Here is a 27,000-nt window from a genome sequence, read left to right on the forward strand (position 1 = left end):
CCCAGCTCGATGGCCAGTTAGGGGACGGCAGCGCACCGAGGGGCGGCCCGGCGCGCACGAGAAAATGGTGGGGCGGCTACTTCTGCCCCGGGGTCGTGCGTCTCGGAGAGTGGCCGGGGCTAGGGACTTCCGTGCCTGACAGCTCGTTTCTCTCCCCCCCCGCCCAACGACTGGGGGGTATGCCCCCCCAGCGACTGGTACCCCCAACTGATTTCCCCCAGCGCCCGGGGGCTGGTCCCCTCCCTGCCCGGCACTTTGGGGAGGAATGGAGGAAGCGCCTTTCCCCCTTTCGGACAGGAATGAAGCCGTGGGGTCTGACCTCCTCCCGCCCTGAAGGAGTTGAGGAGGGAGCGAGCAGGGCCTGTGCGAGTGTGTCTCGGGGCCCCCGGGCTCCCCTTCCACATCACTTGTTCAAGGAGCTTTCCCGCCCGCCCCCCGCCGGAGATTTTGGGGGCAGTTTCAGTTCAGTTTTGGAAAAGAAGGGCCATTGCAAACTTGTGTCGGGAGCCGCGTGTTGCTGGAGCCCTGCTGGGCCCTAGCCGGCTATGATGGGGGAGGGGAAGAGAAGGAGGAAGAAGGCTGATTACAGGGGGTTTTGGCGCCACTTTTGTTTTAGACAGCTTTGCCCAGAGGCCCCCCCCCCCTCTTCTCGACATGCACAGTGAACTGAGCTGAACCCTGCCCAGGTAGGAGGAAACAGCTTTCCCAGCTTTTTTCCTTTCTGGGCTCTCTTGTGTACGCGTATGCAGACGTCTTTAGGGACTCGTTGGAGCGGGCAGAGATGGGGGTGTGTGTGTGTGGAAGGGCAGGGTATAGCGGCATCAAGTTAGTTCCGCTGAACTTGGAAGCGTGTTTTCATATTTTAGATCAACGTAAACACAACGCTTGCTTCTGCTGTGTGTGGTGATGCTGGTGCCCTCGCTGTCTGTATGGTCTGCTCCTTGGTGTCTTCTTCTCCAGCTAGTGGTGTAGGTGATACTTGCTGTCCCTGAAAATACCCGGGACTACTGGCTGGTTGATTTCCCCCCTCCCCCCGGGCCAGCAGTGGCAATTGAATGGCTGTTTTTCTCTTTTCAAACCAGTTACTTTGTTTTCCCACAAGATTATGCATTTAGCTGTTACAAACTTTTCTGTAAGAGTTGCGGAAAGATTTAGTTCCCAGTTTTGAATAGCTTCCTGGCTGTTTGGTTTAAAACTCTTCTATTTCCCCTTCAGCTGTGTAAACACAGATGATGGCTTGTTCAGGGGTGTTGCCTCCTCTTGTGCTCCCTGCAGCCACACCCTATGTTTGTGTCTTTGGACCTGGTCTGATTAGCAGCTTGATCTGGTGACTCAGTCCTTCTCTCTCTCCCCTATCAGGTGTAGGGTTGAGACAAGAGGTTCCTTTGCCCTGTGAGGCTGTAAGGAGGGGTTCCTGGAGGTAGCCTGGAGCGGTTCGAAACCTTGCTTTTCTCTTACTGTCGTGTCGCCCTCCTTCACGGGAGGAGGGGCTGTGTCAGCGCCGTGACTCTTAACGGGGTGGGGAGTCGGGTTACCGAAGTGCGTCACACGCCGCCCTAATGGGGCCTGCTGGAGAGCCGATTGTGTTTGTTCATGTCCTCGGAGCACTCACCCGCCTCTCCTTTCTCTTTTTTCCCATTGGTCATCCGCACACAGAGAAGGAGGTGGCCTGCTTGCTCTCCCCTGGGGCGAGAACACACTACAGCGGGTTTAGTGAACTTGGGCTCTGGGCTTCACAAACACAAGCTGATGTGCGGCACAGCAAAGCGTTCAGCTGTGTAGCTACATTAGAAAGTCTGGGCTCAGAGCTGGTGCTGTTTACAATATGTCTGAAGTGTACACAGTCGAGAAATCCAGCAAGAATGTGCTTCCTTAAATAAAGTTAGTGCTCATGCTTCGGATCCCTGGAAGGAACATAGTTGATATCATGTACTACTAGAAATTAGAACTGGAAAACTCCTCTTCCGTCCACTCCGTGGGGGCCAATGCTGGATTGTTCTTTACATTACCTACTTGAGTGTTTTGTCCAGTCTTGTTTTAGAAGATTGGTTACTGGGTCTTCCATCCCTTCCCTTAATAGAATATTCCACAATATAATAGACTCAATTGGTACAGAATATTAATATTCATCCTACATTTTTCCATTGGTCAGTTTCATCCTACTGCTTCTAGTTTTAACCCTTGGCCCAGCAGAAAGTTGTTTCCTTAAAGTTCTCCTTAACCTGGATGCCTTTCATTCTTTTTGGAATTCTTTCCCAGTCATATACCTCAATATCCAAAAAAATCTGAAACTGTGCATAGTTTTGTGTATAGTCTCAGTGGCGTATAGATAATATTTAGCACTTGTGTTTTACAAACACTAACTGATTTTCATGCTAGTCCTGTGACATAGAGGTAGTTTATTCCCCTGTCTGTGATTTGTACAGGTAAAAACTGTCATGGTACTCTGTTGCGGCCTCATAATACCAATTAATACTTTTTTTTCCGGGGGAGGGTCTTACACTAATTGTTGATGTCTATGTTATGGCATAACTATTTTGGAGTAGCAATGACGGCATAACCCTGTAGTGTGTAGACGAAGCCTACGCTGACGGATGAGGTTTTTCCGTGGGTGTAGGAACACCACTGTGAACAAAGTTGCTCTGGTCAATGTAGCTTTCTTTCGTTAACATAACTATGTCTACATTGGGGTTTAGTTCAGCATAGTATGTTAGTCAGAAATGTGTGGTTTTCACACCCTTGCCTGATGTAGCTATGTCAACCCAACATGTAAGTATAAACCAAGCCTCGGTAACAACATTCCTTGCTTCTCTTTCTTAGTATGAGAGTGACCATCTTAATAAAAATCAAAATGCAACTATATTTGATATATCATCCAATAGATTAGTAGTCAGATTTATCATGCTCCACTGCTCACAGCACACACAAGGTTTGGGCTGGTTGTGGTGGTTGAAGATTCATGGGGATTGTAGACATGTAACTGTTTTGAGGGATAAAACTAAGATGGAAGCTTTAAAATTATGCCAAAGAGATGACTGGAAATAATTCCTTTTTCTTAATAGATAAATCGTGCTCCCTACCCCGTGTAGCTGTTGAGAGCACTCTTGTGGAAACACCAATGTTGTGTGCTGCACATGGTATAAGCATGATTTGGGGAGCCTATGAAGTTGAGACCACTGAGCTATCCCTCCTGCTTTCTTTGTATTAAGTCCAGATCTGTGAATGCTCTCTGTTCCTTTGCAGTAGGGATTAGGGTCTGGGGCTTATTGAGCTGTTTCTATGGAGGTCCATCATGAATCCCATTCCAGTATAGTGGGTTTACAAGTAAAAGGATATTCCAGGCCCAAGTCTAGAGGAGAGTGGTTGAGATTTTTCACAAAACAGTTTGTTGGAAAATGCTGACTAATCAAAACTGATTTTTTTTGCAGGAGTCTTTGTTTCCATGAAACTCAAGCTTTTTTTCAGGGAGGCTTCTCAGGATCAGGATGTAATTTTTGAGTGAAGCTATGTCTATGCCACGGGTGCTACTGCTGCAGGGCTATGGTGCCATAGGTGACTGATTTAGTGCAGTAGTGTAGATGCTTCCTACAGCAGCAGAAGAGGTTTTTCTGTTGACTTAGCTGCATCTTCACCAGGGGTTAGATCAGCTTAACTACAGCACTTGGGGTGTAAATTTTTCAGCTTTGCGGCCTTAACTTTAAATGTAGATCAGGCCTGAGAGAGTGAGACCTCACCTATCCCCCAGAATAGCCAGTAGTCCAGTGATTAGGGTGCTCACTGGGTGAGAGAGACAGGTTCAAGTTGCTGCTCTGCCTGATTCAAAGGAATTTGAACCTGGGTCTCCCAAATGAGTGCCCCTACTGTGAGTTATTGGCTACTTTGGGGCAGGTGTCTTAATTTTCCATGATCATTTTTGAAAGGTCTTGGTTTTCTCCCAATGTTGAATGAGAAAATATTTTGAAATCTCAAGGTTTTGTGGGACAGGAAATCTGTTTCCTTCCCAGCTCTAGTCTAGAGTAGTGACCAGGGGACCACTCTGCGGCTAGGTCTACACTACAGCGGGGGTCCGACCTAAGATACGCAACTTCAGCTACGTGAATACCGTAGCTGAAGTTGCGTATTTTAGGTCGGCTTACCTGGCGGTGAGGACGCGGGAAAGTCGACCGCTGCCGCCGACTCCGCTGCCGCCTCTTGCCGAGGTGGATTTCCGGAGTCGACGGCAGAGCGATCAGGGATCGATTTAGACGCGGTAAGTCGATCCCCGATAGACCGATTGCTACCCGCCGGATCGGCGGGTAGTGAAGACATAGCCTGCTACTGCTCAGGGGCCAAGCAGCGGTTCCCATAGGAATTCCTGAATATGCAGACACCTGCTCACACTGTGCACTAGGGGCAGGGTTTGGGCTGTAGACAGTTGAAATCTGTTGTTCCGGGCTATCTACCGATTCAGGAAGACAACACTGCATACACTGTTCATGTTCAGAAGATTATATTGCAGCTATAAATGACAAAATTTCAATTCTACAGAAATTAGTGCTGTAAGCCCTTCTCCTTTAAACACCAGGTAAAGTTTGCTACTTGCTGTTTGCAATTGGAGAGTGGATTAATCAATTTTGTTTGCTAGGTGTATTCCAGTTGTTTTTGCTCTAAGTAAGGACACAGTGATGCTTTAAAAGGAATGGTGATATATTTGGGAGCACTTACAGGAAAAAGGATGACTTTTATAATTTTATATTAAAAATATTGAATGTAACCTCTTGGCAGTGAAAAAGGAATATATTGGTGTTCTGTAAAACCAAAAAGCATTTCCTTTTCCAAACATGAAAATTTAGCTAGTAAATCATTGGCTTAGCTCAACAAGTTCCACAGTGCTTTATCATAGTTAAATCATCTCAGTACAGCTGTGTTCTTATAAACTAAAATATCAAGCTTATTAAATGCAGAAATGCTTTTATGTTCAAAAGACATGTGAAACCATGTAACTCATTAAATGTCCTTTTATTTTCTAAGAGTTTCTGTAATACTTACAAACTAGTGTATATAGAATTTTAGACCGTTTTTATCTATTGGCTATTACATGGTAGTTCCATAGTCTCCTATAGAAAATAGCTGTAGGGTGTTACCCTTTTGGAGATAAGTACTCTTATTCATGGAAGAGACTATATTAAACTTGATCAGATTTCAAACTATGGGTTGTAATATTTTCTGATGTGTCAGAATACATTTTCATTTTTATGTGACTTCTCTTTTAGTCACTATGATTCAGGTGCAGTGTGACCTTAGGAAGAATCTTGACTGGGTTACCTGTAATCATGATAGTTCAATGTTACTTTCTGCATCAATATTAAGCAAATTTCACAGCATAGTATAAAATTAGACTCTCTGGAAGTTACACCTTTTTCATGGAACCCATTTCTAGTTACACGAGTCATGAGAGCTTGTACAACACCCCAGCCTCTGATTTCTCTCCCCCCCCCCCCCCCCAAATCTCACTTGAGGTTTGTTAAATGTTTTCTTGTCTGTTTTTATTTCTGCCTGTAACATGTCGACTTGAATGCTGCACCTGATTTCTTCCAAAAGTTCAGGGAGTATTTTAGGCATCAATGCCCAGAACACTTTGACTTTGGTGAAAATTGTAAAAAATGAAAGGGGAAAATGGGGGACCACAGAGCCCCTGGCATCTGGTTAGCAGAACCAGCAACTTCAGCCACTTCTGTAATTGTCTATAGATCAAAGAGTCTCTTGATGGCAGCCAATAATAAATTCTAGCATAATAACATCCCTCATCTCAGCCCTGCTCATCCTCCTAATACAGTTTTAAATGTTGACAACCTGAAAAACTTCTGTCCCAGACAGAAAGAAAAAAAATTGAGACAGGGGAAATGGGAGCATGCATAGAGCCCCTGGCGGGGGTGGGGGGCACACAATCGCTGGTGGGGGTGAAGAAAGGGGAACCCTAGCATGGTGGGGAGGAAGAACAGGGGACCATAGTAAGAGGGAAAGGATACATGGGGAACACAGAGACCCTGATGTGATGGAGGGGGAAATGGGGTATCTGCAAATAGAGCCCCTGCCATGGTGGGGAAGGGGGGGAAAGAAGTAGCATGCAGAACCACAGAACGGGATAATGTGGCATGTTAGTATGGGGCGAAGGGAGCACACAGATCCCTGTCATAAGGGGATTGGGGGACAGTGACGTGGCAAAGGGGGAATGGAGGGAGGACATTCAGAACCCCTGAAATGAGGGGTAGAGGGTAAGGAGGGGTCGCAGAGAATCCCTGAAAAAGAGGGGAATGTGAGGGGGACACACAGGGAGCTCCTTGGAGGCAATGGAGGAATGCAGGGAGTCCCTGGTGTGTGAGATATACTTGGTCTACAGAAGCAATAGAAAATGCAATCCTCTTGTTGATATTCCTGGAGCAAGACCTATAGTTACGGTTGCCTAAGTGCTTCTATTTCAAAGGACTAATTGCAGTTGCTTATACCTTTATTAAACTTTCACTTTTTGGGTACAATTTTCAGAGTCTAAGGCTATGTCTACACTACCACTTACGTCAGCAAAACGTATGTTATTCAGGGCTGTGAATATCCGCCCCCCCCTCCCCTCCCCCTGCAACATAAGTTACACTGGCATAAGTGGTAGTGTGCACAGTGCTATGTTGGTGGGAGAGCGTCTTCCGCCGACATAACTACTGCCTCTTGTTGGGGGTGGATTAATTAGGTCGACGGGAGAGCTATCTCATGTCGGTATAGAGCAGCTACAGGAGAGATCTTACAGCGGCACAACTGCATTGGTACAGCTGCGCCGCTGTAAGCTCTCTAGTGCAGACATAGCCTAAGATCTCTCTTACGATCATTTCTCTTCTTGGTGTGTATATAGTTTTTGTCTTTACAAAGTTTGAACAAAATAATGGTTCATTGAGTACAAAGAGTGAGAGGGGGAAAATACCCTAGCCATTATCTCTATCTGCAGTTTATCAGCTTTAACATCTTTCTAGTTTGGGGGACAGCTTTGAAGCTTGACATGATAGTAACAAGTTTGGACATTTGCCTTTTGGTGGTCTATTTTGATTCAGCAGAATTGAGAGTTTAAAACATACTTTTGTGCATGTATGTAATTGTTTTAAGTGAGAGCTTGTCTACACTACAAAATTGGGTTGACTTAAGTTAGATTGACCTACAGCCATCACAACAATTAAATCGGTTGTTGGTGTCCACACTGCCTTCCTGCTGGTGGTGCGTGTCCTCACCATTAGTGCTTGCACCGACTGAAGTGGGGCATTGTGGGGCACTGACAGCTGGAGTGTGGGGGCACTGGACAGCCATGTGGGGCTTACAGTTGGAGGCCCCCCTACCCCGGGGCTGACAGCCTGGTAGGCTCCCTGCTGTGAAATTGAGGTGTTGGGGAAAGGGGGAGCTCTAGCTGTGAGCCAGGGGAGGAGGGTTCAGCTTTGCCCAACATGTGGCTGACTATCAATTGGCAATGTAAGTACAGACTCCCCCCAATTTACGCAATCGTTCCGGAAATCCTTGCATAACTCAAATTTTGCGTGAGCCGGAAACGTATACCTGTACGTTGCGCAAAAATTTCCGCAACTCAAAAATCCTATTTCTGGCTTATGGAACTTTTTCCGTAAGTGCGAATTTGCATAAATCAGGTCTTGCGTAACCCGGGGAGCGTCTGTAATGCCGTGTCTACACTAAGGGTAGGTCTTCACTACCCGCTGTATCGGCGTGTAGCAATCGATTTATCCGGGATTGATATATCGCATCTCGTTAAGACACGATATATCGATCCCCGAACGTGCTTATCGTTGACTCCGGAACTCCACCAGAGTGAGTGGCGGTAGCGCAGTCGACGGGGGAGCCGCAGCCGTCGATCCTGCGCCGTGTGGACCCCAGGTAATTCAATCCAAGATATTTCGACTTCAGCTATGCTATTCGCGTAGCTGAAGTTGCGTATCTTGGATCGATCCCCCCCCAGTGTAGACTAGCCCTGACTGTGTTGCCCTAACCAAGTGCTACTCCTCTCACAGAGGTGGAATTAAGTTGATGTTGTGAGTGACTGCTGACATTGGTGGGAGCACCGTTGTAGACTCAGGGCCCTAAGGGCTGTACTAGTGGATCCATGATGTGGGCTCAGGACTAATATTCTTGGGGAATCTTTTTTGGTAAGTGGCTTTTGGATCGGGAACTGTTACTGAGAGAGCAACTGAAATTGTGTTTCAGGAAGAGAGTGGGATAAAGGGTCCATGTTGTCTAGGGAACCTTAAATATGTTAGAAAAAAACCCATATATTACTCAGAAAACTTGATTGTTAAACAGGTGCGGTTAGTGCATACACAACTTGCCTGACACAAACCCATAATAGCAAGGAAATGAAAAGGTAAGCTACCCCTCAGTGCGTACCTTAACATTACCAAAATTGGCATACAACAGACCATGCACAACCATAACTTTGCTCAGTTTTCACCCTTTACTAGATTATTTTTTACAAGATGAGAAGTTATGGATGTTAGGCATGGTAGCTGGTTGTGTTGGGAGAGAGTACTTTATGAAAGGGTTATGTGCAGAAAGATGGTTAAAGGAGGAGATGGGAAGGTTGGCAGTAAGAGGGCAGGTTGCGGTGTTTGATTTGTGGTTTGCAGTAGTTGTGGTAATGATGTGCTTGTGGGTGGAGGAGTAGAGGGTATGTACCATTAGGTGGGCTAACTAGCTTTTCTTTTATGGGGTTGTGTTAGGTATATTCGATGGCATAGTGGCAGTAACTGCTTCACAGACTATATTTTTGTGTATTAATTTTCTATGGTGGTGGTAGTATTTAGAAGCACAGTGGGGGAATATTTTATCCAGCAGCAGCTGCTCAGGAGACCTTCTGTTGTATGATAAAATCTGAGAGAAATGTAGCTCTGCTTGGAAAAGGCTTTATATGCAATTGTGCCCATCAACCAGATTTGTGTATGTTTGCCCACCCCATCAACCAATCAAGCGTGTATACAGAGTGTGCAAACTTTCATTTATACGATAAATATTTCTAAAACTGTCCCTAAATCCAACATTTAGGGGGGAAAAAATCCTTTCGCTGTTGCACTAGTGCTCTTTGGGTTTAGCTCTAACAGTTCGTTTTATAGATCAATCAACAATGAGAGAATTACAGTCAGAGCTGAAATCCCAGGGCTTTCTATTAAGAATTTATAAAGAGAAACCAAACAAACTAAATTGGAATCTCTAACCCTGAGTGAAATTTCAAATATATTGGACACCTACTTTAGGAACAAAGCAGGAATTTATGCCTCATTTAAGCCCATTTTTGGAATGCAACCCCTAAATATGGAGTCACTACAATAACAACTCCTTATTTATGGTTCGGTTCATATTAAAGCAGGGATTCAACCTCTGTTTTGCATGAAGAATATTTTCCTCAGATTTACAGCACAGAATCTGGGAATGAAGATTGAATTTACTGTGGATGTTCAAATGAATCTGTTTAATGAGCCTGTTTATAATTATAACAAAGTAATTAAGAGGTTTATTTACTGAATCTCATGATTTTTTGACTTTGTGTAAAAACTGGACTGTAGAAAGTATAAAAAAATAATTTAACAGCATCAGATTTTTAGGTGTCTTTCTGGGAATATATACTTTTTTAATGAACAGAAAGCATGTAGAAAAATAATGGCATATTTGTATACAATGGCTAGCCAATGGATTGTCTTGCTTGCATGAATGTGGTTTCACAGAACAGAGCTAAAGGGAAAGAGTGTAGAAAGTCTGGCTTGTATATGGTGGAATATTGGGAAGAGGAATATTAATATTTTTCATATCAATCAAATCTCTAAGCAAGGGTATATAATTAAAAGTATAACAATCTAAGGATATAAATATTAGTAGATTAAAATAAACAAGTAACTTTTCGTTCTTGGGTAACTGACCCATTAACAGAATCCTGTAGTATGGTCTTGTATATCATTTTGAGATCATTGTAAATTAATGTATCCTGGAATATAAAGTTTGGATTTTATTTGAGTCCTAGGTCCTAGTCATTCGTGACAAAAAGAGGTTACCATCTGTATTGCTTGACAAACTTGAAATTGGCTGATTAAGGCCATGTACTACTGTACTACTGTAGTGGGCTTACAGTAGTACAGCTGTACCGATGCAGCTGGGCCACTGTAAGATCGCTTGTGTAGCCTCTCTCTGCTGATGGGAGTGAGCTCTCCCCTTGACACAAAACCACCTCAACGAGCAGTGGTAGCTAGAAGCTCTTCTGCCAACATAGTGCTGTGCACACCACTACCATTTATGCCAGCGAAATTTGTCGCTCATAGGGGTTTTTTCCCCCCCATACCTCTGAGCAACATAAGTTTTGCCAGCAGAAGTGGTAGTGCAGACATGGTCTGAATTAGCTTGTTACTGAGTAATGAGGGGTGCACATCACAAAGCCACCTGTAATATTGTCACTTTTATTGGCAGTCACATCAGAGGCTGAGGATTGATTTAATAATGATACTGCTTGGGAGTTGAGGCTTTTTTAAAAGAGCTCTGAAAACCTACTATTAATAGAAATTAATTGAAAGCCATTTGTTTGAATATAGATGACGTCTATGTTTGCAACCCAGGCATGGTGACCTTGTGCTTGTTCATGAAAACCAGAAAGTGAAATTGGCTGTCTGCTTTCCACTGTACAAACCAAATGAGGAGCACAGAGGAACCAGCACAAGTGATAAAAAATAAATTAGATATAGAAAATTGTTTTAATAATCTAGGGTATTAGCATAAATAAACATTTAAAATATTTTTTTTAACATAATGTCTCTAGCTACTCCTTGGTTTGGTAGTGCGAGGTATCTTGCATTGTTACTACTTGTGCTGTAACTTTTTCAATGGATAAGTAAAGCCTCTATCTTTAATACTATCTATAGAACACCACTAACGTCCTAATCCTATACACACTTATGACTAATTTTACAGTTGTCATTATTCACCAATGAACTTGCAGGAATTATTCTTGATACGTATATGTGTATTTGCAAGATTGGGTCCTAAATACTTACCCAAATACCTTTTTTTTTTTTTTTTTTTTATTATTTATTATATGCACACCTGTGCTCCTGATCTGAAGTAAAGCTTTGTTTTACACACCTGGTGTATAAACAGGAGATACTTGTTGTGGTGTCTTTGAAATGACTTAAAACTCATCCCTTCTCCTCCTCATCCCCCATTTCTAAAGATGACTCCGGTCTTGATTTTTTCAGTAGTGTTTGTTGAAAAAGCTTAATTTAGACACATTTAAAGGAAAAAAAGTTTGTTTTGGTAAGGATAAAGTGTTACTGAAACTATAGCTAAGTGCACTGAAAAATACCTGTTGTCCTGAGCACAGCAAGTGAATAACTTGGGTGAAAAAAGGCTTGCATTTATATTGGGGGATGCACCAGGCAGGCTTGTAGAAAGGATTTTCACAAAAGACTTTAAAAATAAAAACATGTCCCTGGTTTTCTTGTTGCCGCTGTCATTTATCTTTTTTCCCTTTTTATGGCACTTACCTAGAATGCTACTGTTAATATGCTATAAATAAGATTCCTTTTTTAAACAAATTGCCTGCTTATCTATGCATCAGTGAGATATAAATCAAGTGTTCTTTCAATATTGCTTTTTAAATTAGTTTTTATGTGTAAATAATCAGATAGTATTCTCCTATTCTTTTTCATAACTACTTTTATTATTTCCAGAAATCTACAGTTCATTTGCAACTTTGGCAACCAGAAGCAAAGCTGCACTAGTATCTCTGCTGCATCTGTGTTATAGTTCTATTGCTACTTTTCTGATAAAGGATTGACCCCCCCCCCCCCCCCAAAAAAAAATATTGAAACTGGCCTATGCATATTGATTTACCTACCAAGGAAATGCATTATTAAGGCAGTTTGCCTGTGAAAGGGGTGGGAGTGAGTTTTCTTTTTAGTAGCCCATTTTAAGCAACATTTCAGGCTTTCATTTTTATTTGTGTGTCTCATAAACACCCCATATCTTTCCATTTTATGAGGTGGGTTACCTTTCATTTTATTTTGATAACCCTTGATATTCCAATCAGTGTTTGTACCCAACATGTATCTATTTTTAAAATACATTGCTCAAGTAAGTATGCACGTGTTCTTTATTATTGTACCATGTGACTATATTGAACAGAGTCGAGAAACTAAAGCACCTGGGGCTCAACACCTGAAAACTGTTTAAAAGTGTCAGTTCTTGGAGCCCAAGATGCTCTGGGTATTTCACTGTCATTTGCCATCTTGTTTTCTCTTCTTAGTTACATTCCTCAACTTCCATTCTATGCAGTGCAGTGGCAGTCATATGAAATTTAATAATACCCTGAACACGGAAGTGAGCATGCTGGTGCCTCAAAGCAGTATCTTGTTAATGCAAAATACAATTTTAAACTAGTAAACACTACGTGGTAAGACAAATAACTTATTATGCATCAGCAGTATTTAAAAATTATACAGAAATTTTACAGAACAGAAATTATATTTTGAAAATCCCAAATCAGTAATACTGTGAATAGATAAATACATTTGAGAACAAAATGCATGAAAACCAAACTTTTCCTTCATTTACATGGAAAGATCAGACTTCAAGATCCCTTATTTCCCACTACAACAGGCATTGATGTTTCAGCCTCCTTGCTCAGATTAAGGTGTCTGCTTATGTCTTGGATAGTGGTGGGGGAAATAAAGTACTTTGATCTCAGAACTTGTTAGGGGAGGGCGGGAAGTATTGTTAATTATTTTTTGGGATTTTTAAATGTGGTGTTGACATTTCAACCCTAAAAATGTAGGGATCAGTCCTGCTGTCATGGAGGTTAATATGGGAAGATCCAGTTGATTAAGCAAATATAGGATTTGTGCCATATTCCAAGTAGTTTGGCAATTTACATATTTAAGTAAACTTCAGTTGACCTACAGAAAAAAGAACGAAGTGGAGCAGAGCATCTTAAAAAATCAAATAAAAGATGGAGAAGGGAAATGAAATAACACTAAGGAAGACAGGAAAGAAGGTGTGAGAAATACTAACAGAAGTAGATAAGTACCTGTGGATATGCAGTGCACAGTATTGCAGCACTTGCAACTGAGGCCTCTGTTGTGGAATACACTGGCAGTCATCAAAACTGTTAATGGTTGTACCAATGTGAAATGCACAAAGCTTTTGTATAAATTATGCTTGAAGCATCCTGAGATCATCTGAGATGTGTAAGGTAGAAAGATTTCAATAAGCCTGATGTGAAGACATCAGGGTAGGGATTGAAAAGTGGTGGAGATAAGGCAGAAATCAAGGATGACCTTTTGGAGGGGGTAGGGGGCGGGGAGAAACAGGTTAGCAGCTGATGAAGATGGATGAAGAAGGTTTTTTTTTTTTTTTTTTTTTTTTTTTAACAAGCATGGGAATGAGATGGTGGGAGAAGAGAATAACTTTTTTGTTCTTTCATGAGACTTCAAAATTGGATGAGTGAGCTGGCACGCAGTAGAGTCTGTGTTTTTTGTCTCTTTTCAAGTGCTTCCAGTAATGGGAGAAGAATCCTATACTAACTTCCACTCCAGTGCCATCTGCTGCTGCTCTTGTGCCTGGGCTTAGTCTCCAAAAACTTGGAACTGACATGATGCACAACAAAATTAATCCCATAATCTTTGTTGTAATCCTAATTTTATTTGCCTCACTATAGTGTGATTGCTACACTGAGTGTAATGGGATGTTCTGGAAGCCTGCAGGAAGGCTCAGGGTTATGTTGCTGACTCATGCTAGCTTGTACTGGCAGCAAGACCAGGTAGGTCTTGTCAACTTCAATCCAGCATATGCCCCACTCTGAGTCGGGGGGATTAGGGAGTGAGAGGAGACATTACAGGGAAAAACCCTATGAGGGAGCTCAGGCTGGGGTTTGTTTTAATTTGAAATTAAGAATAAAAGAATAGGAAGAGGGAAGGTAGTGTGTGTGGGTGCTTGTGTGCTGCCCTGTGTTAGGAGGAGAATAGGGGTTCAGGCTGTTCATAATGTTTGATTGTAACCTCATTGCAGCAGAGATTATCTTTAAAGTGTCACATGCAAATGGCACTGGATAGCTGAGCATTTTTGGTGGGAGACTGTTCTGATATTGTAGGTGATCCTTAGTGGTACTGGTGTGGAACTGACTAAAATTACATGATCCAAATCAGTTTCTCTTTGCTGCTGTTAAAGTGCTTTTGTGGGACTTTACTGCTTGGAGGAATGCCAAAATGAATGTGTGGGAAGCCCTAATACTTAATGCTTATACAGTGCTTTTACATGTTCAAAGCCTTTTGCAAATATTAACTAATCTTTGTTTATTATTTCTGAACCCAATTTCTGCTTTTGTAAATGAGGCATAATATGGATCTAATAATAATGGCCCACTTTTTTGGAATAACTGTTCACTTTGCCCTTGTGACTACTGTAGTTAGAGTAATCGTTTTGATCCTGTAAACATACATTGCATGTCATTTTGTTCTCCTGAAGTTTACCGCAGCATGGAAAATATTGTGTTGAGTGAGAGACAACAATAATCTGCATATGATCTTTGTATTTTAGGATGAAGGCCAATGAAATTTAAATTGAAAGTTGAATACATTTCTTCCTCCCTTCCTCCCCTTTGCCTTATTGTGACAGAGTTGTTCATTCCAAACATAATTCTGAAACATTTATGAAATGTCATATTGATGAATTTAAAAATAATTCTTAAATTGAAAGTGAGTTTAATTTTTTAATATATTTACAGCATGAGGTGTCTTATCTATATTTTTTCTTCATGGTTTTAGTGGCATGTGATTTATTGTAGAGGGTAGTTTTCAGTTAAAGTTGCTCAAGGTAGGTTTAACTAGCATGATGATCAAAGCTCCATAAGCCATTAGTCTTCTTTACAGTAGGGCTCCTACCAGTGCTAACAACAGTGTTGATGATGGGATTTCTTCCCTTAAAGTTCCATAGACCATGTTCAAACTGTGTCTTGGAATTAGTCTAGTTAAATCACTTCCTGATTTTTCTATCTTGCTTGTGCTGTTGATTGACTGTAAACTACTGTAATATTTTAAATAGTACTGGTCTGCAGCAGTATACTGCTGGTGACTTAAGTTTAAGACCATATTTAGTTGCTGGAAACACAAACAGGTTTGCGCATCTCTTCACGAAAAGTGACGACATTCAGAATGTTTCTCTAGGACTTTTTTTTTTTTTTTTTTTTTTTTATAAACAAGAAGTGCGTGTAGTCAGTAACCTTAACTTTGAATTTCCAGGCTTCCTAGCAAATGTTTTTTGAGAAAACTGCCGTGTCTTTTTCTTCCTTCCTTCCTCCTCAAGTAATTGTTTAACTGGAATTACAGTTAAAGTTATAAAGATACCAGTCAGGGTGGATAAAAATTGATGATTTAAAAAAAATATCAGATTTTTAAAATTTTAAAATGGATTTTTTAAATTTAACTATAGCATTCTTTTAAAAATACACCTATTTAGAATTAAATTTTGAAATTAACAATCTGTGTTAAGGTTTAATTTTACTATAATCTATTAGAATAATTTACATTGACTAAAAATATATTAAGCAATATGTATTTGTTGCCATATTGTAAAGAAAGTCAAATTGCTGAATTAGGAAGTCACTGCCTAAGCACCTGGAACCAGAGTTTGTTGAAGTTTTTTACAGCAGTAGCTGCTTTTGTAAGTGCAAAGAGAATGTTTTCTTTATTTCAGTTAGTTCAGTTCCATGACTAGTTCATTTGTTCATTCAAATAAACCAATTGGGAGGTAAGAGTGGGAATATTCTGTCTTTTGGAAAATAATACATTTCATAACATATATAGTCTCTCCTGTAATATATTCTGGGGCCAAAAAAAGTGTTTAATTTACCCTTGAATTAGAATTTTTAACATGTCCATTTATTTATTTATGGGTAGGGGAAAGACATTGTCTGTAGAGGTGTCAGCTAAAGTCAGAACCTGTGGCACCAAAACAGTTTGGCTGAGGTTTGTTTTTGCTACTTGTCACTCTACCAAAGAGGAAGAGTAGTCCATCAATTTTAAATTGTTTTACGGATATCGAAATAATAGACAAGAATTTTTTTTCTGTGCTGCTGATCTGGTTATAAAGCAAGGTAACTTAATACTGAACAAAACTCTAGGTTGGTTTTTTTGTTTTGTTTTGTTTTTGCACTTCAATTATGTAATAGTGCAAAAACAAAATCTAAAATACCAGTAGAGAACTGAAAAAAAAAAATTCAAAGGTGCAAACATTTAAATATTATCTATAACAGCTAAATTTAGATGTGCTACTACTGTACAGGTTTTAAGCACTATTTTTCTTTAAACAGTATCGATCAATCTGTATTTATATTCTGTTGCCATTTGACTGTATTAGTCAAAACAACTTGGATATAAATCTATGTGCAATTTTCAAGACTTTCATTGCTTTCTTTTATAATTGTCAAATGATGTTAAACAATAAATATGTCCACAAAGGAAAAACATAGTATTTTCAACATTTCTAATGTAACTAGTTCTGTTTCTGTGGTCTTAAATATTTAACTGCTCAATGATGAGGGTGATCTTTGTGATTTTTATCTGAAATTATGGGAATTGTAGTGTGTTTGATACTATTTTAAAAATATCCTTGTTTAACAGTAATCAGTTATAGAATTTAAACAAGACTGTTTTTTAGATCTGCTTGGTAAAATGTACTAGTGTTCTGAAATAAGTCTCTTATTTGCAACAATGACTTGATCTGAATGTCATTGTATGTTTGTTGCTGTATCTTTCCTGAATCACTTGAGGAGTGTTTGCAGTAAGAAGTTGTTAATTGTTGGTATTGTGGTAATACCCAGAGACCCCAGTTGTGATCAGGGTCTTGTTGGCTAGCTGCTGTTCAAACACATCCTGATGGTCTAAACAAGTTTTTTTTGTGCTGATTTAATTTATCAAACTGTATGTGGACAAGCCCCTAGTGAAAGATGGCCCCTGCCTCTGAGGAGCAGAAAATAGAAACTATATTTAAATTAACAGTCTGTCAGGGTATTTTTATAAAAGCTCTCATATAATACCTATTGAAAGAACAATGAAATGTCTATATAGTGTTTTGATAACTTTTTTCTATTGTACAGCTAGTCTTCTGAAGACAAGACGTTACAGCCTGAGAAGGCCCAGAAAAGAGACAAAGACCCAAACTAAGGAGGGCAAGAAAAATAGTGAAGAAATCTTAAAATGATGTAGGATTAATTTACTTGAGAAGTAAAGTTTTGTATAATCCCATTTTTCATATGTTTTATGTTTCTAGCTGTAAATTTTCAGTAATTAAACTTTAGTCTAAAACATTTTTTCATCGAGGGGCATATAAATGTTTAAAACTCAACTAGTGATTTTGAAATAAGTATCAGTTAAGTAGTTTTTATACAGTTAGCATACTACTAACTTTCGGGTTTTGACACATTGTAGCATTGCACCTTGGATGTCTAAATGACAAAAAAGAGACAATAGTTTTGCAGGTGAAAAGAACAATTCACACCACAACAGACTAGTATATTGGACTGTTGTAGGATTGGGAAAGTGCCTAATAAACGTGGTCTTTTTTAGATTTCAATCACCTGTATTAGGAGAATAGTTCAAATATTTAGTATAATTTTACTCTTTCATTAGAAGACCACCTAAATAAAGGAATTAATGCAGTTGATCCCTTAAGTAGACATATAAAACATTTCACTGTATAATGTTCTAGTGCTACTGGAGAATAACAAACTTGTCACTATCTGAGGTATAATGTAAATTTCCCTCTTATATCCTGGTTGCTCAGTGACAAGAAAATAGAGTACTCTAACTTTGTCACCAGCTTTCCAAACAATACAAAAGAATCAGGCAGTATGTTGTCTGTTTGTACAAGTGCTTCAGAAATGTGCATGGGCTGTTATCTGGGTTTTCTGAGTTTGAAGGAAAATATTAAGCTATCACTTGCAGTTGTCATGCTTTGAAAATGAGTTGTTTTTATAGCGGACAGGTTACAATAGTAAGTACATCATTTCAGCTAATGGACAATAAGCAAATTTATTACCATAGCTGTACAAAACCCCCTCTCATTTGAGGTACATTGCACAGATGGCTTCATGTTGGACTAGAATTTCCAGGCTTGGGAAGACAAAAGCTGAGGGTAATGTGTGTGTGTGTGTGTGTGTGTGTGTGTGTGTGTAAAAGTGCTCCGGAAAAGGGAGGGGATATCACAGGCACATAAAACAAGATAATCAAGTTGAACATGAGAGAAATATAAGATTACAGAACTGCTGGAAATAGATTAGTAGAAAATGGTGAATCTCAATAAAAATATTCTCAGTGAATAGTTTCAATGAGAAAATGAGATATACAATTTATATGCGTTTTCATATTTAAATATTAAAAGCAGTGCAGTGAGTTGGAGACCATATTAAACAGCTTTGTAGGAACAATTCATTAAAAAAAGTATAACCTTTGATACATCTATAATAAAGAACATTGCTTAATTGAAGTAAAAACCTACCTTAATATGTTGTGTGGCCTTGGTTATGTGAAAATAAGCAGGCAGACATAAACCAAATATGACAGCAGTATTCCCAAGAATAATCAAATGCATAAATCTTACCTTGCTAGTGTCTAGATGCCATTGAAGGCTGATTGGTTTTATTTTTGTTCTTGTACGTTGACTTCTTAGCAGACAAATTGGATATCTCTCCCTCAGTGAGAGAATTTACCTCATCAAAAAATTTATAAAGTTTTTCCTTTTTAAAAAAAATAAGGTAATGACAAATGTAGTCCTGAAATGAAAAGGTAGTTTTTCTTTTGTATTTAATAAACATAACTTTCTCTAAAGACCGTATATGTTCAGGCTTCTGTTCCTTAGTGCAAAAGTGGTGGAACTCCACTTAGTTCTCATAGTCTTTTGACCCTTTAGGACAGTGATAGCAGGATAGAGCATGAGCTGCACCCCTACCTGATGTTAAGCACCATGTTGATAAATACTGCTTTTCAAACGTTGGTCAGTTTATTCTTGACTTTGGCTAGAGATAGATTGCAGTTGCTCTCTGGATTCCAGTGACACCCATTTGCAGTTTTCTCAGTTCCAACCCTCTTTTCCAATGAGGTCTGAGTCAGAAATCTAGATGTAAGACAGCTTCTTCAGGTATGTCAGGTGGATTCCTCTGTAGGTTCTCATGTGCTCCTGCATGGGAGATTCTTTTTTTTTTTTAATAGTAATGTCCGTAAGAGCCATACGTGCGCCCTTTGCCTTCCTGTATGAGGACATAAATGGTGGAGCGGTCCCTACCCTACCTCGACTTTCTGTTTTTGCCCATGACCGTGAGATGGAACTTGGTGAGTGTCCCAACTGCTAGTTTTCTTCAGGCTTCAAACTCTCCTTTTAGACTAGTTTTTGTGAAGTGTCTCAAACAGCTTCCATATAAGGTGAGATGAAAAAAGGGAACTTTTCAGCTTGGAAAAGAGACGACTAAGGGGGGATATGATGGAGGTCTATAAAATCAAGAATGGTGCGGAGAAAGTGAATAGGGAAGGGTTATTTACTCCTTCACATAATGCAATAACCAGGGGTCACCAAATGAAATTAATAAACAGCAGGTTTAAAGCTAAGAAAAGGACAGCACAGTCAATGCCCAGTCAACACACAGTCAACTTGTGACTCATTGCCGGGGGTTGCTGTGAAGGGCAAAACTGTAAAAGGATTAAAAAATAATTAGATAAGTTCACGAAGGAGAGGTCCATCAATGGCTATTAGCCAAGTTGATCAGGAATGCAACGCTATGCTCTTGGGATTGCAGAAGCTAGGATTGGAGGATGGGGTGGATCACTTGATTGCCTGTTCTGTTTGTTCCCTCTGAAGCACCTGGCATTGGCTACTGGGCTATATGGATCATTGGTTTGACCCCGTATGGCCACTCACTGTCCCAGTAAAAGCAGGTAAGCTGGGGCTCTCTTCTCTTTCAGGATTCTTGATGCAGGAACCAGAAACACGATTCCCAAGAGAATCAAACGGGCTTCTTCCAGTGAGTTCCTCAGAAGTGAAAAAGGAATACCATTTTCCTTGTACTCTGAATTGGATTATTTGGGCCATCTGTTTCTTAACAAAGACTGTGAGGAAGGTGTAGGAAAGACACATTCATTTTCTCCATACGGGAATCCGTTGAGGAAAATTGACTTGAAAAGTGATCCAACCATCACAATAAAAAGTCCACTTTTTTCAGGGTCTCTGAAATCAGACCAGAACCATTTGGATGAGACCAAAGAGTTCTTCGACCTGAAGATTGACTCATCCTTCCTTTACCTTAGAATAGTTCTTGGGCAAAAAATGATTTTGATCTCTGTCAGTGGGATACATTCTGTAAAGGATTTAGCTGCCTGGAATATTGAAAATCCCTATCAAAAGAGATACCGAATCATCTATTGCTTCATGTGCTGCCATGGCGTGCATGATATTGGACATTTTGAGGCAGCACTGTATTCCATACAGAGCAAAATGGGCAACTTTTATTTATTTATTTTTTTTTAAAAGCTGGATTCTATCAAGAGATAATATTGGCTTCCCTCTGTAATGCTCAGACATCTCTCCAGGAGCAACAATAGGAAAGCCACCATTTGGTATGCAGAATGGGGTAGAAGAGGATTTTGAGGGAGTGTACTGGAGAACCAAAGTGAGCATTGGGGCCAAGATAGTGAACCTGTAGGGGGGAGCAGGGGTCAGGGAGGCAATGTGGAATCCTGTTCGTAACCCAGACCCAACTCCCTCCTGCTTACATACCACTTTTAAGCCTGACAATTGAGTTCTAATCCTACTGAGTTTCTTAGGTCTGTTAGATCAGTGGTTCTCAGACGATGGGGTGGGGCTCCCAAAGGAGGCGTGGGAATGTGTCGGGGAGGCGTGAGCTATGGGCTCCGGGTATCAGCTCTGGGGTGGTGGGGCTCTGGGTATTGCCCTGGGGGCACAGCAGCAGCGCAGAAGTAAGGATATTAATGGGGTGCTAAATCTGCTGTGAACCCTTGCTCTTTTCTAGTCTTCTAATTACAAGGGGCCATAGAGGAAGCATGTACAAATGGAGAATAGAAACATAAGTATGCCAAACAAGTGATGTTTCGGGTCTCCTGTGGAGGCAGCTGCTCTCTGAAGCATCAGAAAACAGAAATAGCTGAAGAATCTGAGCAGTTCTATCAACTTTCCTTGCTGGAAATAATGAATTAGGAGAATAAGTGTCTTGGTGGTCTTTCAGTGTAGAATATGAAATGTGGCCTATGTCTGCAAAGTTATAAGGTGTATGTGAGAAAAGTTGGGAATTTGTAGGGAGGATGGTGGTTTAGAGGGAGGCAGAAAAAGTGAGATTTTCAAGCTTAAATTTCCTAAGGGGGTAATCTTGACAAATTTCTTCTGCAAAAGTTGGGATGGTGAGGATGTTTTAAATGTGGAAAATTCAGTTTCTCTTTAAAGAGTTGTGTCAAATTTGGAGACTAAATTCAGCAATTAGATTTTAGGTTTGTTTTCACGGCAAATCTCAGCAGTGTATTAACAATGGGTGAGTGTTGCTTTCCACCACCCTTTGTAGAGGAGGCATCTAAATAATCTGTTAAGTGTGCATTAGAATGTTACATCAACTCAAGTAAAAATATGATGGATCCACTCATGAATAAATGTTCAATCAACAAGAGCAGTGAATCCGTTGACCTTGGGATTTAGGGCACTTTGGACCCAATGGTAGTTCAGTCTCCTGAGGGCTGTAATACTTTGGCCTAATTCTAATTGTTGGTCTTGGCTGGGCGATGTTTAATTTAATGATCAGTGGTCTACAGGAGGTCAGACTAGGTCATTGGTTCTCAAACTTTTGTACTGGTGACCCCTTTCGCATATTAAGCCTCTGAGTGCGACCCCCTTTATAAATTAAGAACACTTTTTAATATATTTAACACCATTATAAATGCTGGATGCAAAGCGGGGTTTGGGCTGGAGGCTGACAGCGCGTGACCCCCCATGTAATAACCTCACGACCCCCTGAGGGGTCCTGACCCCCAGTTTGAGAACCCCTGGACTAGGTGATCTGATGGACTTAAAAATTTATGACTCTCTTGTAGGCAGAAAGAACAGACAATTCTGCAGAAATGTGCGAAGTGGTGATTTGACCACCCTGTTACAACTTTAATTGATGACTTTTTTTTGGACTCTCAGTGGGTTATTTGAATGCAACCAAGTTATCCTTTCACAAAAGATTGGTCTCTTTGGATACAAAGAATATTGCAAGGAATAGATATTAGATTCCCTGTCAAGGCATTATCCTTATCTATTGTCTCTGTGGATTGCATTGTTGTTCCATACATATGTCTTGAAAAATTGAAAATTTTATAATTAACCGTTATTGTAGTCACTTTGTTTCCAAATATGTCTGTTTCAGTATCTTCTGCTCATGTGGGGGCTCTTAGTAACACTTGTGTTGTCTCTGACTTCATACTTCTGAGCAAGACATAATCCTTCTGTGGTGGATTGCTGGACATCCATGTGGCACAGGATAAGAAACTGATCTTTTGAGTCTAGAAATCTCCAATGCCATAGAAACAGTTTAGAGCTGTCAGGGATGAGTAGTCATATCTTTGAGAAACTATCTTAACAGCCAGATCAATTTTTCTTTTAAAAAATAAATTGTATTGTTAATCTGATTTTTGGAGATATTCCAGTTTGGTCAGGTTTCCCCCCCCCTCTAATCATATTTAAAAAGGAAAATTTAATTATAATTGTTAGTAAAGTTTGCTAATCACTTGAGAAGAGTACATTTGAAAGCTAATTTCACTTCATTAAAAGCCTAGTTGAAATAATGCCGAACAAATACTGCAGTAGTATTACTGTCACTTTATGAAGACCAAATTATTTTATTTCCCAGGTAAAACTAATGAATACGGATCTCTTGATTTATATTCAACATCAGCTACATTGCACTGTTTTTCCTTCCCTGTTTATGAATGGCTTCTTCCTTTTTAAGCTTTAATGTCTAACCCCCACAGCTTGAAGAGCACTCGGATTATGTCCTGGTGTGAGAGACGTGGTGACAACCCTATTTTATTAGATTCAAAAAAGAAAATTATTTTCTTGTTCGTGTTTTCCCTAAGCCTTTACATGAGTTGGTTCCCTTTTTGTGCAATGAATTAGAGGTAGAAGAGCTGTCAAAGGAGGCACAGGCTGAAGGAACCACAGTAGTAACTGCCACTGGGAAAGTAGGAGAAGCTCAAACGAGCACTTGTAGTGAAACTGTTTAAAAACTGAAGAACTATCAGGTAGGACACTCCATTTTCAAACTCTCCAGTGTCCTACTTAAGGAACCATACTTTATCACTTGCAGCAGGCAGAGCAGATGGCTGGAGAGATGCAAGCAGGGATTTCCCCTACGTTTCTGACACCCACGCTTACTGCCTCCTTCTTGCAGCACTAGGAGCCTATTTCTGCTCTGATAGTGTGCCCTCCACCCCCACCCTCCCCAGCCAGGGATTTTCCTCCCCACAAAAAGTGTGACATCCAGAAAGCAACATGATTTAAAAAACAAACAAACAAAAAAAACCAAACCTAGAACATTGCTAATATCCAGACTCCTCAGAATCATCATCTTGCTTTTTTATTGATAAAGGAGGATTTTCAGGGCTTAAGTATCCCAGAATAGAATTGCATATAGACAAGCCAAATCTTATGTCAAATGAAGAGGAACTCAAGAAAGCAAGTATTTTCCTGTCTTGCAAAAAGAAGGAACCCAAGACTTTACCCCTCAATTCAGCACTCATTAGCATCATTCCTGCCATTTGTTATACCCCGTATTGCATCCTGAAGTTAGATTGTAAGATCTTTGTTGCAGGGAGTGTGCTCCTGTACTTTGTACATCATCTAGTACAATGGAGTGAGTGATCAGAACCAGGAGAGAAGTGTGAAAGCCCAAGCTGAGAGAAACCGGCTTAGCAGAATTCAGTTTTTGTTTAATAATTAACAGGTAATATTGATGATTGTTTTTGATGTTTTCTAAAAAAAAAATATAAATTTTAAAAATTTTCACAGTTGTGGGAAATTATGGGTATGGGTCAGATGATGTGGGAGGATTAGACAGTGATTATTTACTGACAGGAGACCTTGAGATTAAAAATGTTAAAAAAGCTTTATAATAATTAAATACAGATTGCACCATTACATGTCAAAATATGCAAAGTGTAAATATTCTTAAATCAAAGTCTCAGGTTCTCAAGCAGCATTTTTCTTACTCGATCTGTACATTTCTTTATGAATGGAAATCTTTTTTTCGTCTGTGTGTGTTTACAGTGAAATTAATGTTTACTGACATTTACCAGTAGAACTCTAATCCTTCTAAGCCTAACTATATTGAAGGCCACAGAGAAAATGTGTGTAGGAGTAGGTGTGTCAGCTTCAGTTGCATGCTTCCTCTTGGCCACTTATCAGACTGCTGTGAGGGATCTAGCCACTGAATCCCCAAGTGTTTTATGTTGAGCATAGCCAGTTTCATGGTGAATGGCCAAAGGGCTGTTTCCTTTTTTTTTTCTTCAGAGACTGGAACACAAAAAGGTAAACTGCCCAGTGGCCATGTGCCAGGGAGTTGGCTGTGCCTCATAGCAGATTAACTTTGTGGCAGCCCATCCAGAGAATGGTTGGGACACGGTCTCACAAGTGCAGTAGGCTTAACCATATGAGTACAGACATAAGGTGTGTGTCTATAATGTGGAGGCATATGAATTTACACCCCAGTCCTCTGCATACGTCGTGTTGTACCCTAGAGAGTTGAACCTGGCCAGACCACTAGTGGAAATGGGAGGTGTGAATAAGTGGAAGGACCCTGGAGGGGTGACAAACCCTGTGTAGTGCACCGGTCAGGTGCTGGAAGGCAAACGTGGGTAAATGTGCCTGTGATGAATCCCATCATGTTTATAGCTAGTTGAAATGGATGCTAAAGAAGGTTCTGGGATGCTGACTGTAGCAATCTCAGATACAAACCTGCCAAAGCCAGACTTATTGGCCGCGGGGCCAAGCACTCTGCTTACCATTGGCGGAGAAATTGTCAGTGTGGACTGTCAACGGTCAGAAATCCTGGTGGAAGTGAAACTGAGGTATGGCCAAAAGGTTCTGTGCCAGAACTCCATTGACAACAGAGAAGTGGAGGGCGGTAAATAATACTGTCAGACTTATGATACCAAGTAGAGGGTGGCGAAAGGCTCCAAAGTGGTGGGAGGCAACTACGTGAGGCAATTCAGGAGGAAAGTTCCCCTTAGTTAATGGCTTCAGAAGGGTCAGTCAAGATGTAATTGAACCTGAGATGGATAGCGGAGCAAGCACAATTCCCTTCTCCTCCTGGAGGTGTGAAGCGGGCTACTGGGCTCAAGAAAAGTGGGGAGATTCCACCTCTCATTGGGACCATTCATCTCGCTGAGGCACACCAGTGCCAAAGACCCACCTTGCAGGGGGCCAAGTCTAGCTACCCCAACCAATCAGAAGATTGGGGTTGACAGTAGCATATGGAGGCCCCACAAACTCTGTCCTTGTCTATCCCTTTCCTAAAATAACCAGGCATGACATGTATTTATACGCTGTAGATGGAAACTGGCCAATAACGTTTTCATGTAACTGTATGATCATTAGAATTGTTTACTGTCTGAATATCTGAAGTGTAACAGCAGATTCTCTGTCTAGAAGTTAAGTGCCAAAATAGCCCCAGGGTATTTGTCACACACCTTTGCTTTGTTCCTTTTTTTGAGGAGGGAGAAATGTGAAGATTTGGGGAGTGAGTGAGTCTGTACAACTTATGAATTGAAATGGCTGTCATTGAATGCCAGTGTCTGTGTATCTTTGTGTAGCCACCATTGTTGTCAGGACCTCTAGCAGATACACACCAGACTAAAATAGACTGCCACTGATCACAATGATTTTGAATGTTTAGGGAACAGTGTCCTAATAGATAAAGCATAAGATGCGGTATTAGTTGGTGACTGCTACAGACGACCAGATCATACTAGGGAAGAGAATGGCTCCTTATGCATCTATCTATAATATGTAAAAAAAAAAAAAAAAAAAAACTGCATGGTCATGGGGCACTTCAGTTTGAGTGATATATGCTGAAGGTCTCATGCTGCCAGTACTGAAATTTCCTTGGATTTCTAAATATTGTAGATAACAATTTCCTAACTCAAAAAATGTTGCATCAACACACGGGAATTCATGTTAGACCTTGTCTTGACAGATAAAGAGGAACTGGTCACGGAACTAAAAATGAATCGTAGTTTAGGTAGAAGTGATTGTGACTTGATCACATTTATAATGTGCTAACAGAATAAAGTCCAAACCAGTTATTTAGATATCTATATTGATATCTACACATATACTTGGTGCTTGAAAAGGGCCAGTTTCACAAAGCTGAAAACAATTAGGAGCCAGGTCAGCTGAGAGGAAGAATTTAATCAGAAAAATGTGAATGATTGGGAATTATGTAAGGACTCTGTACTAGATGTTGGAAAAAAGCCACAGTCGAGGAAGAAAGCTGTATTGGTTAAAAAACAGAACAAAACCCCCTCCAACAAAACTGCGGTTTACAGGGGAAGTGAAGGCAGCTATAAAATATATAAACAAATGGAAGAAAGGGGAGGTTGACAGTTATGAATATAAATAAGAAAGCTAGGAATTGTAGAATTGATAAGGGAAGCGGGGATACAAGTACAAATTGAGGGCCAGCAGAATTTTGGGCAATAAGGAGTTCATGTATTCTAGGAACAAAAAGAATCCTAACAACAGTATTGGTCCATGACTAGATGGAAAAGATAAAATTATCAACAATGTAGAAAAGGCAGACACGTTCAATAAATATTTCTGTTTTGTATTTGGTGAAAAACAGATGATGCAGTCATATCATATAACATTCTTTCCATTCCACTGGTGCCTCAGGAGGATGTTAAACAGCGGCTATTA

General features: G+C 40.4%; 1 protein-coding gene across 1 annotated transcript in view; it reads left to right on the forward strand.

Annotated features, from left to right (window-relative positions):
* Window positions 1-604: 604 nt before the first annotated feature.
* STAG2 (STAG2 cohesin complex component) overlaps window positions 605-27,000 on the forward strand; it is a 178,293-nt gene continuing 151,897 nt past the window's right edge. Inside the window, exon 1 of the mRNA XM_065411203.1 lies at window positions 605-686. The gene's annotated coding sequence lies outside the window, so the exon portion shown is untranslated. The remainder of the gene's footprint in view (window positions 687-27,000) is intronic.

This window comes from Emys orbicularis, chromosome 9 (assembly GCF_028017835.1).
Source record: "Emys orbicularis isolate rEmyOrb1 chromosome 9, rEmyOrb1.hap1, whole genome shotgun sequence".
Taxonomy (NCBI): domain Eukaryota; kingdom Metazoa; phylum Chordata; order Testudines; family Emydidae; genus Emys; species Emys orbicularis.